A 13520-nucleotide genomic window follows, 5' to 3' on the forward strand; every position below is an offset into this window, starting at 1 on the left:
AGTGTTGGTCCTGATGAGAACCCCACAATTAGGGGTTTGAAACGCGTCGACCTGACTGGACTCTTTGTCAATTAGAAATCACAATGGATTTGTTTTAGTTTTATAATAAGGATTTACCTTCAAAGTACATTCATGACAAAACAAAACTGCTAATGTATAGAGATAATACCATTTGTTTGGATATAGGATTTGTTTTTTTGACAAAGGGCCACATTATATTTTTTTCTGTGTATAGCTGTATGAGTGAAGTATGAATGTTGTTGGTAGGATGTGCAGAATTTTTTGTAAATATATGTAAATCTGTCTGTTTTTGACATGTATAGTTTTGTAAATGTTTGTACATGCATAAATATATCATGATATGATCAAAAATTAAAAATGCTCTACTAGTGAGAAAAATAAAAATTCAACTAGTGACGTAAGTTAAAAACGGACCGGTATGTTTCATTCATAAAGGTTAAGGTCTGAATACATCAAATCAAGCCCAGTATTGGCCATTGTATTGTTCTTTTGGCAGTTCCTTATGGGGCAGAACTGTGGGGGTATAGTAACCTCACCCGATTGACTAGTGCCCAAAACAAATTTCTGCGTGGAATTACAAGCCTCCCAGTCTCTACCCCCTTGATTCCCCTTTTTTATGACCTGGGATCCCAACGCTTGGAAGATATGGCCCCGTATAGACCAGTAGCATACTGGAGGAGATTGTGGGTTACCCCAGATCTCTCCAAGTATGCACAGGCATTCCTTGAAGTCAGAGATGCTGACAGGGCACATAAAATCCCTTGGATGAGGGAGGTAAGGGCAACATATACTGCTATGGGTCTATCCAGTCTGTGGGATGATCCAATAGCCAATACATTCCCACCTAGAAAAACCTTTAGAGAACTCTACTGGAGCATGGTTTCAATGAAAAGATTTGGTCGTTGTACCAGTCCGTCATTAACTGCTGACTTTTTGGAACTAAAACATTCAACTGCTCTTGAGGGTTATTGGGATTGTATTACTGTTCCTGAGGATAGGAAGAGATACCACCAGTTTAGGGTTGGAACACTACCTATTAATTCCTTTACTGCCAAATGGAACGGTGGATGCAACCCCAGTTGTCCTTTTTGCCCCACTCAACGGGAAAGCATTGGTCACATTCTATTTATCTGTCCCGAATATAAAGTTCCAAGGCAAATATGGTTAAAACCTATCTGCTTGCAGTTAGGTCTTAAAACAGGTTGTGAGTCCCTAAGGATTCTTAAAACATATAGCTGCCAGCCTGTGGTTGTAGCTGTTGCAAAGTTCCTGCATTGGATGTGGATAATCCGAGCTCGTAAATCATGTTTACATTGATTATTTGTGCATTGTTTTAAAAATTATAAATTATGATTATGCTACCCAAATATCATACATAGACACACGCTGTATATGGAACCTTCTGAATTTCTTTTAATATTTTAAACGAATTAAACACGTACTGCATTGATAAAATATATGATACACCCTAATTAATGCACTTCATTTATTTTTGTAATCAGAGGTGGGACGGTTGACAACTTGATATATCGCCCTGATGTTACTTGGTGCTATGAAATCTGCTGCATGATATGTCATCTAATGGTTTTAAAGTTGTTATTTTTTATAATGCTGTCTTTTATGATTTCTAAATCGAAATAAAGACTTTTTGATTATAGAATTCAAGCCAGATCTGTAATTGGGGGTGAGTTTCTGAAAAGTTTCAGAGCTCCATCCATCATCTCCTTGTGTTTGCTTTGTTCGCCCTAAGTTGGCAGGGTATGTCCAGACTTGGGTCCCTTGCTCACTTTGGCACTGGATTCAAGCTAGCCTGGCTGATGAGGGCTGGTAGCCCGAAACTGGTCCCAGGATGTTTGTTTCCGGCCCAGGGAAGACATGGCTTGGCAGTTTTGGCTGGACTGTTCCCATGAGGCACAGGGTCAAGACTGATTTGCATATAGCTGTGTCTGAACTGGGGTGGCGATGTGAGCTAAAGAACGATGATAGATTCAACCCAGATCTGTGACTGGGGGTGAGTGTCTGAAAAGTTTCAGCGCTCGGTCCATCATCTCCTTGTGTTTGCTTTGCTTGCCGTAAGTTGGCAGGGTATGCGCAGACGTGGGTCCCTTGCTCACTTTGCCATTGGATTCAAGCTAGCCGGCTGATGAGGGCTGTTAGCCCGAAACTGGTTCCAGGATGCTTGTTTCTGGTCCAGGGAAGACATGGCTTCGCAGTTCGGGCTGGACCAATCCCATGAGGCACACGGTCAAGACTGATTTGCGTTTAGCTGTGTATATAAGGGCTGTGTTCTGTGACTTCAGTGTACTACCTCAGGCAGCATCGGAGGGAGCTGTGTAGATGTAGTCGCACTCATGAGTGATTAATAAACTTGTTCTTTGAATTCCAGCGTCCGTACCAATATCTATTTTGTTGGTCTAAGGACCTGTGAACAAAGATATGGGTGAACCCTGCACAGGTGTGCCCCTAAAAAGGCATATTTCCACAGTTTGGCGCCCAGAGTGGGGCTCATCGGAGACGCAGCCGCCCGAAAGAGTGGTCTGAACGGAAAAGTGGAATCTTGCTGAGGAGACGTCCTGCATGAAGAGACCCTTGTCTTTGCAGACCAAAGTGTTTTTCCGGTTTTCTTGATCTGACCCTCCAGGTGGTGGCCAGTCCCGACTGAGATTTCCTTTGGTGCAAGTATTTGCAATGACCATTAGGTCGACCAAGAGATTGGCAGTTGGAGGTTGGAGACTCTTGTTTGGTAAGGTCGCTGAAGCGGCACTCTTGATTTGCTTGGCCAAGATTCTGGTTTTGTTAGTTTGTTTATCTGTTGCAATAGATAAAAGCAGGTAATGTGGAGATTTCTCTCTACTTTGGAACTATTTTTGAATAGTTATATTTTACTACAATTTGGTAGCATGCCTGCTCCTAGCACACTTCGTAGGTTGTCTTGCTGTGTTGGAGGTACCAAAATGGATTTAGAAAGAAGTCAGCTGGCTAATAGGCATATGTGCATTAAATACAGTATTCTTCCATAATGTATAGTACACCGTGGCACAAATATACAAAAAAGGATATAAAGATTCAGTATGTTGAGCAGTGTTTGTTTAAACGTAAAAGTCGACAGGTTATGTTTGATTGTGTACAAATGTGGGAGAAAGCAGTGCAAGAGAGACGAAAGAAGAAGCTATATCAGAAAAAGAGCAGTGTAAAACAATATATCAGAAAGCATTGGAATTAAAAAATAAGGAAATAAAAGAAAAAGAAGATAAGGAGCGTTGTTTAGAGGTAACTGCCCAGTTCCCTGTTAGGCGCCTTATTTATCCTATAATTAATAAACCTGAAGATTATTCCATCTTGTTAGATAGACCACCGCCCCGTATAAATTCCCTAGTGACCCTGAGAATGAGGTTCCTGACGAGGAGAATTTGTCTTCAGATGAAAAAGATAAATATAAGCAAGGTGGGCGGCTAACTGGCTCTACTTTGACCAAGGAAGAGAAAGATAAATTACTGGACATTGCCAGAGAAGAAGCGCGTTGGACTACTACAGCGACAGTCCTCACAGTTACAGTTCAGACTTGGGAAAACGCCAAACAGTTATATTTTTTAGAAAAATTCTCTTTGGAGGTAATATATAGTTGCCTGCATAATTCTAATGAAACAGAACCAGATGATATCAGTATTGATTATAAACAGTAGATGGGACTTTCCTTTTTTCAAACTTACCTGATATGATTAGGCGAGAGGTAAAATTACGAGATGAAACATTGCATTTACAAAAAGAGAAAGAGTTAGCTAGAAAAAAATAACATTGTAGAAATAGCTCCATCTCAGACAAAGGTAGTAGATTCGAACAAAACTAGTAGTAGTGAATCTGTTATGAAACCAATGCATGAAGCAGCACCTCTGTATGTTTCCCCAAAGGGAGCGGGAACGGATGAGGTTAAAACCTCAGATGATGCAAAGGGATATTTTATTTATAATCGGGTCTATACCCCTTGGAGTAGTGCAGATGTTATGGCTCTTAAAGTTGCTTTGCCTGATCCGCGGAAAAATCTGGCCGCTTTTTATGAAGAAGTGGAAGGAGCTATTAGCTCCTGCACTATAACCCTGCCGGATATGTTATTTTGGACTTATTTTTCCCCCAGATATGTGGAGAACAATTTGGAAGGTAGACAATATTGCAGCTTATGGTGATACTTGGGTGCATTAGAGGAAATAGATGTGGCCAGAGAGCCTGCTCAGAAACCGCAACGGGTGATATTAGATCTTCCCAAAGCTATTGTAGCTAAGTTGAAGACTCTCATACCCCCTAAGAAAATAGATTGGACCATGTTAGCGTCCTGTAAACAGAAAAAGGATGAGTTTCAAGATTTGAAGAGACTTTCCATGATTTTAGTGGTCAGTCATTGGCCTATGATACGTGTTAGCATTTGTTTGTTGATAAATTTGTCTTTAACATGTTGCCAGAAATAGCTAGTTGCCTAAAGGCCAACCAGAGTTCATGGACTACGTCTTCCCCAGTTTCCCTTTTGACTATAGCCCAGTATTATGAGCGTCAGGTATTGGAAGACAGGGGGGATAAGAAGGTTATATAGTTAAAGACAAATGTTATGTTGGCTCAAGTATATGGTCCACCATTTAGGGGAGGTGGGCGTGCAATGTATGTACCTGGGGTGCCCCCTCTCCCTTGAGCAAATTTGTCCCCTGATCAGTGTGCTTATTGTGAAGAGACTGGGCATTAGCGTTCTGAGTGCCCTCTTTTGCAAAGTCAGCAGTACCACCGGGGAACGGGTAGTGTGAGAAGACGCCCAGGGAATTCAGGAAACAGGGGAGGTACAGGAGCCTACCCCAGATTTGAAGCAGTTGAACAAGGACCAAATTACTCTTAATACTTTTGATAGACGAAATCAATTCAAATGTCTGATTATTCTGCTGATGCTCTTGCAGATTCTGATTATGCATAGGGATGCCTAGGATAGGGTAAGGGACCGGTTGAGGTGCCAGTAGATCGAATGGGTCCTTATATTGATGCAAGCGTCTTGGGATCTACTGATCGCTTTCTGATTGACACATGGGCTGCCTGTAGTACTCTGTCTAAAATTGGTTCCTAGTGCTCTCCTGTCCGGCACAATGATGACATCGATAGGATTTGATGGGACACCTACACCTAGCCCAATTTCACAGTCACTTGAATTCGGACGTGACAAATTCACTGCAGCATGTCCATTTTTTGCTTTCCCCTACCACACCTGACCATATTGTGGGTATCGATATGCTTAAATATTTTCGTGCCACAATACGTTATTCTCCGGAAGATGTGCGTGTTATTTAAAATAACAATTATTCAATGGTTGAGAGATCCTGTCTTTCTTGCCTCCCATCATCACAAAGTCTCTAGAAAGAAATCACAATTGCAGAGCAGTGTTGAAGTCCCCGCCCCCAGATGACGTCCGTAGAGCTTTTTTTAAGAATGTGTCCCCATAGAGTAGTAAAGTAGTCCGGATCATCAGTATTGGGCCCGTAACAACAGACATGTGTAACTGACTGCATCCCCAGAATACCCCAGAGCATTCAGCTCCGACCAGAAAGGTCGCTGAAAGTGCCGCCCAGAATAAATGGGGTGTTCTTTTTGACTAAAATTAGAGAACCGCACGAGTAGGTAGAATAGTAAGAAAATACCTGCTCCGCAGCCATCGACTACCAAATCGGGGAGGGCGGCATGGGTCAACATATGTCTCTTGGAGCATAGCGATATGGATACGATATCTATCTAGATATGCAAGAATTTGTCAGCATTTACGGGGGTCACAAAGTCTTCTGACATTGCAGGTAAGCAATTTTTAAGTGAAGCGGTTCAGGAGACGCTGTCATTATTCTGGGAGAAGGGAGTGATCACTTGGAGCATCATGATGGTTTGTGCTATATGTGGCTCCCTCAATGTACGCTGGCATAATTATCCATTGATTCATACCTAACGGAACAGAAATGAACAACAACAATCCCCATCCCACCCCAACCCACAACAGCACCCCAATCGTGCTGGTAAGATATCTCCCAACCCACTTTCTAGGACCTTGTGACATTATATTCCTGATCGAACAAGTCCAACAAACACAGAAGTCCAGTAGATTATGGGGGATCTTCCATAGAGGGGGTCGCCGGTGGGTCACAGAATCCTCCGGTCTCTCCTGAGCTGCAAGGCAGCTAACCGCTGGAGTGGGGATGGAATGAGAAAGAACAGGAGGGTCCTCGGTAGAGTTTAGGACTAACACTCAAAGCATATATGAAAGCCATTTACCCAACATGTTAAGTGTGCATAGAGAAAGTTGCACTTATTTGCCCAGTATGTGCTGGAGCCATTCAGGAACTTTGGAGATGTGTGAGATGAGTGGAGTCCCAGAGGTCAGTCCCAATGTCACCTCAGCATCTGAGTGTCTGGTGACATCTATCCTGGCCAAGGATGTGAGATGCAGAAGAAACACAACAGGATACAGTGACCTCCCGGGGATCAGTCCTCAGCGGGAGATGAAGCTCTGGATTCGAGGGTGTCTGAGGTGCTTCTCGGCGATCTTCGGTTGACGGATTTAAGGAAGTCCTCCGCCTGCTGTGGATTGGAACATATGGTGTGTTTGCCCTGGTAGGATATCCGCAGGCGCGCCAGGTACAGATGGGCATACTCTTCTGCGCTTTACGAAGTTTCTGCTAAACGACCAGGAATTTGTGCCTCGCTTCCTGCACAGCCACAGTGAAGTCTGGAAAGATTGTGAACTCCAATCCTTCGTGCTGCAGCGGTCTTTTCTCTCGGGCCAGTCGAAGCGTGGCACCACGATCCCTGTAATTAAGGAGGAGAGCCACAAAGGGGAGAGTGCCCAGGGAACGATGTGCCCGCTCCACAACAAGCTGCGATGAGAAGGCCCTATCACCGCATGATCCTTTCAGATGGCGCTCCACAAAGTCCTCCATGTGGCCCGTATTTGTACTTTCTGCAATGCCTATTATCTGGATATTGTTACCGCATCTGCGGGCCTCCAAATCTTCATTTGTTGCAGCAATAACCTTGAGAAGCCTATCCATCTGCGTCACTTGAAGCTGTAATTGGGAGGTGGTGTCTTCGGTATATGATATACGACGTTACGCTTCTTTGATTTGTTCATCATGTTCGTCAACCTTCTGAATTAAGAAGTCTAACCGGCTGTTCATAGTGTCCATTTTGCAGGATAGATCAGTAAGGCTGTGCTGCATAGTTAGAAGTAATGTTTTGACCTCCACCTCAGGTTCTGGAGACTGCCTCTGCACCTGTTCGCCACTGGATGGGACAGGGTCCTCCAGGTTGGATCATGTGACCACCTTCTTAGCGTCGAAAACCAGCTTGAGCTGGCGGCCATCCGGCTTATCTGATAACAGAGACACCGCCCTGCCGGCCGTCAATGGTTGAATGCCACCGTCTCCGCAGGGTATGGTGGAGTAGGTGAAGGCCACCGACGTAAGGTACAGTTGTGTCCGCCTAAGGAGTGATCAGAGGTGTGGAGGAGAGCGACTTAGAAGAGATCTCCAGGCATATGGAGGATTGTATCCCACCGCGCAAGCACCTATTTGAGGCCCAGGTTTAACAGCATGGACAGTGGTGGGATCTGGCTGACTCTGCAGATGATGGCCTAGAAATAAGCAGGCTTGGAAGCGGCTCGCAGATAACAGGTTGGTGCAAGAGAGCATGCCTCCGAGAAGGATGAAACTGTGCAGTCAAAAACAAGTCCAAAACACTGTAGGGCGTAGGAGCAGAGTACTGCAAGCGCTGCTCCGTAGGAGGGCATCTGTTAGAAATGGGGATCTTTAGTTGGCAGGGGCTGGCTCCGAGGTTGAAATAGGGATCCTTCTTCCTAAGTCAGAGTAAGGGGACAAGACGTGGCAGCTTATATTGGAGCACCCAAAAAAAGTGTCTACCTAACTCCCAAGCGTATACACCGCATGTTACCCGATTCCCCACATTACTGTCCCCAATGTCAGGGAGACGAGGCTGATCTCATTCACATGCTATGGTCCTGCCCACGATTGCTAAGCTACTGGGCTGACCTATGTGAGACGCTTCACACTGTTACACAGGTGCCTGTTTTGGTGGAAATTTTGTATTGATTGGTGGGGATGAGTAGGAGATCCAAGTCGTTGAAAGTGCAATTACAATTTATAGACCTGGCCTTTCTACTAGCGATTAGATGCATAACCATGAGATGGAAGTCCCCCAGGCCTCCTAGGATCACCACATGGCAATCGGATGTGGTGCAGTGGGGTCGGGCAGAAGGTGCGGCTTTACGTAGATAGGAAGAAAGGGGACATAGGAAGCAGCCTATAGCAATGGAATGGGATGCACTGGTACTGAAACTGGAAGGAATAGAGTTAGAAGTCACCCAGGTAGGGAGGTCGCAATAATTTGATCCAGTGAGTGGAGTTGGGCTGTAGAAGATGTCCGTGAGGCCCCCCCCCCACAGTAAAGCGTATGGGATGGATATGCCCGGCTATTACAGCCCGACAGTCATAACTATTGGCCCGACGAAGATTCCTGTATAAGGTTTTATAGCGACCAGGAGAGGGTGGGTTAGAGGGTGGGAATTGCAATAAGGGTGGGAGTTTATGGTTTTAAGATGGCTATTGCTCTTGTATGCAGTGAAATTCTACGGTACAGTCAATATGAGAATGCTGACAAAGGTGGGGTTAGACCTAGCCTCCCTTATTTGGCTTCGGGCTGATACTTGGTTAAGCGACTGTATTTATTTATGATGAGACAAGAGGAATGTATATGTTATCACAAAAAAGAAAAACATGACTGATAAGTATGCATATAATACTGTAAATGTGAACCCTTATTGCAGTCATCAATAAAGAGTTTAAAAAAAAAGTCAGAGTCAGGGGGGGGGGGCTACACCCTCTGATAACCCCTGCTCAACCCTGTGGTAATGTAGCACGAGCAGACAGGCCTATCTCAGAGGTAGTGTGTGAAGCATTGATGACCATACACAATAACGCGGGCGAGACGCTACAAATGGACACCACAAGCAGTTATAGAAAAATAGTTATCTTTATGTAGACTGAACACAAGGCTTAAGGGCTCTCAAGGAGCCATAATGCACATAATTACAGATTCACTTCAAAAGCAATAAAGGCACTCAAAAAGCGTTTGGAACGAACTTAGTTTGAGGCCAGGGTCAACGCGACCCGGTGGTGCACAATGTACCTGAGATTTAAAGGGGCATGGCACGCAGCCTCACAAGGGGGCCGCAGTGATGACAGGTGGACTCACAGCGGCCACATCTTTCAGCTGTAGCGGTCCGCGGCTTGCACTCACGGTAATCCTGGAACGTGCTTGAAAGGCGGGCACCCAGCGGCACACGCAGGTGGTAACAAGATCCTTGAAGTGGGGACTAGTGCGGGCACTCAGCGGCACAGCTTCTCAGCTGCTGCGACCCACAATAGTGATTGCGATGATTTTCGTAGGACGGTAAATGCGGGCACTCAACGGCTGTACGAAAAGCTGCAGCAAGCCCACAATAGCGATAGCAATGCTTTTGGTCACACAGGCAAATGCGGGCTCTCAGCGGCAACAGCTCCTCAGCTGCGGGGCCCACAATAGCGATCACAATGACTTTGGTAACACAGGCAAATGCGGGCTCTCAGCGGCAACAGCTCCTCAGCTGCGGCGGCCTACAATAGCAATCACGATGACTTTGGTAAAACAGGCAAATGCGGTCTCTCAGCTGCACCAGCTCCTCAGCTGCGGCGGCCCACAATGGCAATAATGATGACTTTGGTAACACAGTCAAATGCGGGCTTTCAGCGACAACAGCTCCCCAGCTGTGGCGGCCCACAATTGTGATAACGATCACTTTGGTAACACAAGCAAATGCGGACTCTCAGCGGCAACATCCTCAGCTGCGGCGGCCCACAATGGCTATAGCGATGACTTTGGTTACACAGGCAAATGCGGGCTCTCAGCGGCCACAGCTCCTCAGCTGCAGCGGCCCACAATAGCGTTAACGATGACTTCGGTAACACGGGCAAATGCGGGCTCTCAGCGGCAACAGCTCCTCAGCTGCGGCGGCCCACAATAGTGATGCAATGACTTTCAGCCCGCGTTCTCTGCCGTAGAACCAGAGGCTCTGGAATTCTCAACAGAGGCCTCGCCTGCGAGTAGAATACCCCTCAAATAGGATTCCAGAAGGCTGATGGGTGAAGGCTAATGTCCCTGAGACTTCGGCAGGAGGCAAGCTCAAATCAGGCCCTCGGGTAGTTGCTTCATCAAGAAGGATGAAAGTTTCAGAGCCCTTTCCCTCTAGTTACACGGACAGAGGTTCATCTTGACATCCAGTAGTAACACACCATGTAGGGGTTTTAACACAGATCTCTATTCCCCAAAAGTCTTTGTTCTCAAAATGTCACAAATCAATGAACCCAGCCAGGACCAGTTTGGTGTCGTCCTGGAGCACTTTGTTTACAAGGCTGCATCCTGCCTTTCAGGAAGAGGGGGTCTGCAATCATACGCACAGTGGGAGGTGGAGCTATCATTCACCTTGCCAGGCACAGCCCTGCTCAGATGAAAAGGTCACTGCAGATCTCTCTATTCAATCCAGGTCGGGCTCAGCCTGCCCTGACCCTCCAAAACTAGACAGCCAATACACATAACAGCAGAGCACACTGGAAGGTTTAGGCTGGAAAACACCTACTTCCTAAAAGTGGCATTTTCAATCACAGAATATAAAAATAATCATCACTAAAAGATGCACTTTAATATTCGGAGCTCAGGCACACTAAATACGACTTTCCTATCATGTTCCTTGGGTCAATTAGGATTATACCAATTCATATAGTCAATTTACAATTGAGAGCATTTGCGCTGTGGCACTGAATGGCAGTGGCACAGCGCCCAGAGCATCTAACACCAGCAAACACAGAGGAGACAAAAGCGAAAAATGGAAGAGAGACCCACGCCAATGGTGCCAGGTCTAACACGCGTCCCTTCCAGCTGAAATGTGGGGAGAACTACCTACCTACTTGGGAGTTTTCATCACTAAGGCGGGAAAATCTGGACAGATCATCAGCATTGACAAGTTCTGTACCAGGGCGGTGTTCCACCGTAAAGTCCATACCCTGTAGGTAAATGGACCACCTCAACAACTTTGGATTCTCTTCCCTCATCTGCATCAACCATCTGAGGGGCCTGTGGTCTGTCTGAACCGGGAAGTGAGTCCCAAAAAGGTATGGTCTCAGCTTCTTCAGTGCCCAGACCATAGCGAATGCCTCACGCTCAATTGCACTCCACCTCTGTTCCCATGGAAGTAACCTCCTACTAATGAAGGCTACAGGTTGGTCTAAGCCCTCCTCATTGATCTGTGACAGAACGGCCCCCACACCATGCTCAGAAGCATCTGTCTGGACAACAAAGTCTTTTGAAAAGTTGGGCGCCTGAAGTACCGGTGCTGTGCACATGGCAGTCTTCAGGGCGTCAAAAGCTTTCTGACAGGTGTCAGTCCAGTTCACAATCTTTGGCTGCTTCTTAGAAGTCAGCTCGGTCAAGGGTGCAACAATGTTGCCATACCCCTTGACAAACCTCCTGTAATAACCTGTGAGTCCTAAAAAGGCTCTCACCTGTGTCTGGGCCTTTGGGTGCTGCCAAGCCAGGATGGTTTCAATCTTGGGCTGTAGGGGCGCCACCTGGCCTCTCCCCACCTAGTGTCCCAAGTACACCACAGAACCCTGCCCAATCTGGCACGTACTTGCCTTGATTGTGAGGCCTGCCTTCCGCAGTGCCATCAACAATTCACAGAGGTGGCGCAGGTGGTCCTCCCATGAGGAACTAAACAGTGCAATTTCATCCAGGTAGGCGGCACTGAAATCTTCCAGCCCAACTAACACCCTGTCGACCAACCTCTGAAAGGCGGCAGGGGCATTCTTCATCCCAAAGGGCATCACTCGGAACTGGTAGTGCCGATCTGGTGTGAAAAATGCTGTCCTCTCCTGTGCCCCATCAGTCAGGGCAATCTGCCAATACCCAGACTTCAAATCAAATGTACTGAGGTACTGTGCAGCCCCTAGCCGATCTATGAGCTCATCAGCTCTGGGGATGGGGTGCGCGTTGGTCTTCGTGACTGAATTGAGATCTCGGTAGTCCACGCAGAACCGAAGTTCTGGGGTGGCACCAGACGCTGCTGCTTTTGGTACCAGGACCACGGGGCTGGACCAAGGGCCGCTAGAGGACTCAATCACCCCTAAAGCAAACATTTTAGAGACATTCTCCTTAAGGTATGCCCTGACCCGGTCAGTCACTCGGTAAGCCTTGTGCTTGACAAGAGGACTGTGCCCAGTGTCTATGTCCTTGATGCACCAATCAGTGACACTAGGCACCATGGAGAACAGATCACTGAATTGCCCCAATAGTTGGTGACAGTCGGTCTGCTGCTCAGGGGTCAGTGTGGTGGAGAGGACCACATCCTCCACTGACCCATCTTGTTTCTTTGCGCACAGGAGGTCAGGAAGAAGCTCACTCTGCTCTTCCCTTCCAGCATCTGTGGCCAGAAGCATGCCCACTTCAGACCTCTCAAAGTGGGGCTTCAGGCGGTTAACATTCAGGACCCGCAAGGGGTTCCTGGGAGACCGCAAGTCCACCATGTAGGTAACAGGACTCTTGCGCTCCACCACTTCAAAGGGGCCGGTCCACCTATCCTGGAGAGAACAGGGCTCCATTGGGGCCATGACCCAAACATTTTGACCAGGCTGAAACTCAGTCAGAGTGGCATTCTGATTGTGCCAGTGTTTCATCTCTTTTTGGCTGGCTTCCAGATTTGCCTCAGGAAGTTTTCTGAAATGCCAAGTCTGGTTCCTGAAGGCCAGCATGTTAGTAAACACATCCTGGGGAGGTTTCCTGGGAGATTGCTCCCAGCCTTCCTTGACCAGACTCAGAGGTTCTCTTTCAAGGTGACCATAGAGCAGTTCAAAGGGACTGAACCCTAAGGACTTCTGTGGGACCTCACAGTAGGCAAACAGCAAGCCTAGCAGGAGGACGTCCCACTTACGCCTCATGGGCTCCTCTAGAACCATAATCATGCCGTTAAGGGTCCGGTTAAATCTCTCAACCAGCCCATTACCCTGGGGGTGGTAAGGAGTTGTAAACTTGTAAGTTACCCCACACTCCTCCCACAGGGGTGGGGGAATCATATCGCCCGACGCCCGAGCCATGTTGTTTTTTACCACGGGCAAGAAGATTTAATGTCTATTATGTCCTACGGACAAGTAGACATTAAACCGCATACATAATACAGGCTGTGGGCTCTCCGGAACTCGCAGCCAATCATAAAGCCTGACCGCGAGCCAGAGACACTTTTGAGCCCTGTGATTGGCTGTCAGCCCATGACTGGGCTCTAGCCAGTGAATGGCTGGGTGACAAACGTCAGTCTAAAAAAGCGGCATTCTCTGCAATCGGGTGTATTGCTATCTCAAGCTTAATGGAGTGCACATGAAGAACCACGA

The sequence above is a fragment of the Lissotriton vulgaris genome, chromosome 8 (genome assembly GCF_964263255.1).
Source record: "Lissotriton vulgaris chromosome 8, aLisVul1.2, whole genome shotgun sequence".
NCBI classification, from domain to species: Eukaryota; Metazoa; Chordata; class Amphibia; order Caudata; family Salamandridae; genus Lissotriton; species Lissotriton vulgaris.